Here is a 6,141-nt window from a genome sequence, read left to right as displayed (position 1 = left end):
CCGCGCGTCGACCTCAGGATCAATATTGCTCCTTCCATCAAGACCACGGTCACGATACCGAGGAGTGCCGACATTTGGCTGCAGGTATTGATGCTCTTGTGAAAGCAGGGACGTTAAAAAAATACCAAAGCAAGCAGCCGAAAAAGAACAAAAAGCAGAGAGGTGCGAACTGCGCTCCTCAGGATCCGAAAAAGCAACAGGACCCCGAAGACGATGACGAGCTGCAATATGATGGAGTAATCCTGACTATTGATGCTCTCCCTGCCGGGAAGACTAAATCGTCCCTGAAGTCAGAGCGCAGAGGCTTCAATCGAGAGGAGCCAACGCATAAAAGGCTGAAACAGGACGAAGTGATTACATTTTCAGATGCAGATCCCGTCCCGGCCATCTCTCCTCATCAAGACGCTATTGTCATCCAAGCCGGAGTGGCAAACAAACTGATCCACAGAGTGTTTGTGGATACCGGAGCGTCAGTCAGCATTCTTTTTAAAGAATGTTTCGATAAACTAGAAGTGGATCCAGCTCGGCTCAGTCCGACTCCACTTCCTCTGAAAAGTTTCGCCCAGGAGGACACCCGCCCTGAAGGTATTATCAGCCTTCCGATCACGGTGGGAAAAGCGCCTACAAGCTCCAGTACGATGATCGAGTTCTTTGTGGTAAAAGCTCGGTCCCCGTACAACATCATCTTGGGAAGAGACTGGCTCAACGCAGTTCGGGCCGTTTGCTCTACTTATCACCTCACCATCAAGATTCCCACTAAAGGTGGGATAGCGGTCATCCGAGGTGATCAAAAGAGAGCAAAAGAGTGTCTGCAGATTGCGCTTAAAAGTGCCGAGCAATCAGATCGGCATCATCAAGCATAGCAATCACAGCAGCCAGAGTCAGAGGCAAGCGAAATGACCGAAGTCACACCAGAGTCGAACTCAATGACCGTTCAGTTATACGAAGATGATCCATCCAGAACGGTCTAGATCGGTTTCGCGGGAACGCCTCTACTCCGGGAAAAGACCATCCAGCTCCTCAAGGAGTACAAAGATGTCTTTGCATGGTCTCCGTTGGACATGACCGGAGTGCCCCCTGAGGTAATCACTCATCGGTTAAATATTGATCCTTCAGTCCGGCCTATAAAACAGAAGCAAAGACTCTTTGCGGCAGAAAGAAATCAAGTCATCCATGACGAAGTCCGCCAATTACTGAAAGCGGATGTATTATTCGAGGTGAAATATCCTTCTTGGGTGGCCAATCCTGTGATGATCAAGAAAAAAGAAGGAGGATGGCGGATGTGCATAGATTTTACCGATCTAAACAAGCACTGTCCTAAAGATTGCTATCCCCTTCCGAACATAGATAAAAAAGTAGAAGCTTTGATCGGCTTCGAAATTTTCTGTTTTCTTGATTTATACAAAGGCTACCACCAAGTTTTAATGGATGAGAATGATGCTTCAAAAACGGCTTTCATTACTGACTTCGGCATCTTTGCTTATAAAAAGATGCCATTCGGTTTAAAGAATGCCGGAGCCACATATCAAAGGATGGTAGATAAGCTTTTTCGGCATTTGATCGGAAAAGAGGTTGAAGTGTATGTTGACGACATAGTCGTCAAAAGCAGAAGCACTTCGGAGTACGAAGACAACCTCAAATCCACCCTCGACGTGCTCAAAAAAGCCAACCTCAAACTCAATCCCCAAAAATGTACCTTTTTGGTAGATTCGGGAAAGTTTCTGGGTTGTTGGGTTTCAAAGGACGGACTCAAGGCAAATCCCTCAAAAGTTCAAGTTGTTCAGAACATGGCGATGCCGAAGTCCATACATGATGTGCAAAGACTAACTGGATGTCTAGCCGCACTGAATAGATTCCTTTCCCAAGCAGCCGAAAAGCAACTGCCGTTCTTCAAAGTGTTGAAAAAGGCACCAAAGTTTGAGTGGGGAGCCGAGCAGAAAAAGGCTTTTGACGAGCTCAAAAGTTATTTAGCCAAGCTTCCAATTCTCTCTGCTCCAACAGATGCCGAAGTGATATTCTTATACTTAGCGGCATCAGATCAAACCATTAGCGCGGTGCTTGTACGAGAAGAAGGCCTAAAGCAGCTTCCCATCTACTTTACAAGCCGAGCATTAAGAGGTCCAGAAACAAGGTATCAACCTCTGGAAAAAATTGCTCTGGCGTTAGTAAATGCAGCAAGGAGACTGCGGCCATACTTCTATGCTCACAAGGTATGCGTCTTAACCGATCTGCCACTTCGGCAAGTTTTGACCAAGCCAGAAGCATCAGGCAGAATCGCCAAATGGGCCATAGAGTTGGGAGAACACTCAATAGAATATCTACCTCGGAAAGCCATCAAGGGACAAGCCTTGGCAGATTTTCTTGCAGAGGCAAAGTTCGATCAAGCAATCCATGTTATTGCCGAACAGAAAAATCCTGCCAATGACGAACTAACACAGCCCCAGGAATCCGAAGTAGAACCGCCGGACTGCTGGAGTGGATTCGTAGATGGAGCTTCGAATAAGACGGGAAGTGGAGCTGGTATTCTACTTATCGCTCCCGACGGACACGAGGTAACTTATTCACTTCGGTTCTTATTCCCAACTACTAATAACGAAGCCGAATACGAAGCCCTCCTTGCCGGACTTCAATTAGCGCAAAGTCTATTTGTCAAATCTCTCAAAATCCATTGTGATTCACAAGTCATAGTGAATCACATGCTGGGTACAAGTGAAGCCCGAGATGAGAGGATGAAAAAATACTTGGACAAAGCGCAAAGCATTAGCCGAAGTTTCTCTTATTTTCGGATAATCCGCATTCCCAGAGCGGAAAATAGCCGAGCAGATACTTTAAGTAAGTTGGCCTCATATCCGAGCTCAAAGGTGGAGGAATTACTACACCGAAGCATTGATGAAGCTGAGGTACATTCAGTAACCAGCTCGCCGAACTGGATGACGCCGATCTTACAGTATCTAGATCAAGGACAACTGCCCGAGGATAAGAGAGAAGCTCGGAAAATCACATGCCGAGCACTTCGGTATGAACTTCATGAAGGAGTCCTATACAGAAAGTCCTACCTTCAACCGTTATTGCGATGTGTAGGACCAGAAGAGACGGACTACATCCTTAGAGAAGTTCATGAAGGATCTTGCGGTAGCCACATCGGAGCTAGAGCTTTAGCTAAAAAAGTTCTGAGATGGGGATATTATTGGCCAACTTTGGTACAAGAAGCAGTGCAGCTCGTCAAGACATGTACGAAGTGCCAAATCCATGCAAATATCACAAGGATGCCGCAGACCGATCTATGTGCTATGCAAAGCCCTTGGCCTTTTATGCAATGGGGCATAGACATAGTAGGACCACTACCACAAGCTCCTCGGCAAATGAAATTCCTTATCGTTGCCGTGGATTACTTCACGAAGTGGGTGGAGGCTGAACCATTAGCTACGATAACGAGCTCGAAGGCATTGGATTTCGTCTGGAAGAACATAGTGTGCCGATTTGGCATACCCCACATCCTCATTTCGGATAATGGGACTCAGTTCACCGACAAGACATTCAAGAATTGGTGCCAAGAGCTGAATATTCAACAGCGGTTCACTTCGGTCTCCCACCCACAAGCAAACGGACAAACGGAGGTAACAAACCGTATCTTGGTGAAAGGGTTAAAAGCTCGGTTAGAACAAGCCAAAGGACAATGGGTAGAAAATCTCCCTCAAGTCCTATGGTCCTACCGAACTACACCCAAAACCTCCAACGGTGAAACTCCGTACAGTCTGGTGTACGGCACTGAAGCCGTGATTCCGGTTGAGATCGGCGTACCCAGTCCCCGAACTCTAAATTTCTCCTCAGAAATGAATGATGACGGACTGAGAGCCGAACTAGATCTGGCCGAAGAAAGAAGAGAATTGGCCTGCATAAAAGCAGCCAAGTACAAGGAGCAAGTAGCCCGGTATTATAACCAAAGGGTGAAAAAGCTGCAATTTCAAGTGGGAGATCTCGTCTTGAGAAACAACGAAGTAAGCCGAGCAGAAAAGCTGGGCAAACTCGAACCCACATGGGAAGGTCCATATCGGGTGTCAGAAGTCCTCGGCAAAGGGTCTTACAAATTGACTCACGTGTCAGGAGAACAAGTACCCCGAACATGGCACATTTCCAACCTTAAGAAGTTCCATTTGTAAGAGACAGTCCGGTCAGTCAGTCTTGTGTCTAGTTCGGTCCTAGAGGTATGTGCTTTCTTTGTTTTTTACTTGTTCTTTGTGCTTGTTTTATAAAAGTTTAAAATCTTGTTCGTCCTTTTTATTTGTCTATGTGCGTTTTGTCTGTCTATGTGCGTGTCGTCTCTTACAAATGTTACTGAGGTATCTTGTTCTTCGAAGGCTGATCCCCTTTTTAGAACATATATAAGCCAACGATTGTGAGTCCAAGCTTCTAAGGAGGATACAAGACCACAATTCAGCTTAAGAAACAAGCAGTTCGTCTGAAACGAACTGCAACAAAGGGAAAGTCCGATCCACGCGATAAAACTCGCCGAATTAGGACAAGGGAAAGTCCGATCCACGCGATAAAACTCGCCGAATTAGGACAAGGGAAAGTCCGATCCCCAAATTAGGACAAGGGAAAGTCCGATCCGAGCGATAAAACTCGCCAAATTAGGACACAAGCTTAGTCCGGTCAAAGAAATTTACTTCATAAGACCAAAGACGAGTCCGGTCAAAGAAGTTTACTTCATAAGACCAAAGACGAGTCCGGTCAAAGAAGTTTATTTCATAAGACCGAGGACCAAGTCCGGTCAAAGAAGTTTACTTCATAAGACCAAAGACGAGTCCGGTCAAAGAAGTTTATTTCATAAGACCGAGGACCAAGTCCGGTCAAAGAAGTTTACTTCATAAGACCAAAGACGAGTCCGGTCAAAGAAGCTTACTTCATAAGACCGAGGACGAGTCCGGTCAAAGAAGTTTACTTCATAAGACCGAGGACGAGCACGATGAAATTTTTTCGCTGAGCTGTAAATACGCAGTGATAGAAGCGAAATGAAAATTTCATTTATTAAATCTTGTTCGGCATATAATTCTGCTGCCCTACGAGAAGGCGTTACGCCATTACAAATGACTATTCTACTGTCCATGGTTGCTAAAGTTGAGCCATCTATTCACAAAATCCTCGTGAAGCCGAGTTCGGCCATTCCGGGCAGCTGAAGAATAAGCAGGTCGACGAGATGCTCTAATCGACCTACCGCCTATTCCCTGAGCCCGGGAAGCTCTAGCACCTCGGCGGCGAAGAGTCTCTTCACGAATCATTTGCCGATCTTGCTCACTCATAGTCACCGCTCCTCTGCGAACTTCAGTCCGTCCTCGTCTTGACGTCTCCGGCTGTTCCTGAGTTCGTTGCTGACTTGGAGTAGGGTTTTGAGCAAGTGAATCAGGGGTTTGAGCTGGAGTGCGACCATCTGTTGGCGGGAAATGCCTAAGGAATCTCTCGATTGAGGGACGCCGGGAAAGAATGATGTCGTACCGAGAAGCCCAGCGCCGCAATGGTTTCACGACTTGTTGGCAAGCCGAGCTCTCCAGCGCATTGTTCCTCCGGAGTACATGATATTCCTCCCACAGTTCGTCAACTCGTTCCCGAACTTCAGAGATGGTCATTCCCCCGCGCCTGCAGATGAAATCCTCATACGCAGTCCTCTCAGCGACGGCAGTGTTCAGCTCGGCCTCCAGATCTTTCTTTTCGGACTCTAAGTCCTTATTGTCGGCCTCCAGCTTCACTAAACAAGCCAAGAGTTCGTCATTCTTCATCTGGTCAGCTATGGCTTTTTTCTCAGCTTCGTCTAAAGCGGAAGAGTACAGCCGCTTCCAGTGAAGTACCTCCAGCTCCTTAAGAGTTAAGAATACAAAGCAGCTATGTCAGTTCGGCATTTCATTTTACTGAGCAGGTAGTAAACCACAACAGGAGTAAAAGAGAGTACGAAAAGCTATACGAAGACACAAGTGTAGAAAGAAGAATTTTTTCATTCATAAGAAAAAAATTTTTTACACAAGGAGGGCTTCAAGGGCATTTTACAAGAAGGAAGAAACTAAACTAAGAGAAGGGAGACGAAATCATACTCTGCCAGCTTCGTCTCCGGCTCCTCGGTGAGGTTCAGCTTCCTTCTCCTTGTCTGCC

Source organism: Salvia splendens, chromosome 8 (genome assembly GCF_004379255.2).
Source record: "Salvia splendens isolate huo1 chromosome 8, SspV2, whole genome shotgun sequence".
NCBI lineage: Eukaryota > Viridiplantae > Streptophyta > Magnoliopsida > Lamiales > Lamiaceae > Salvia > Salvia splendens.
This window is presented reverse-complemented; position numbering follows the sequence as displayed.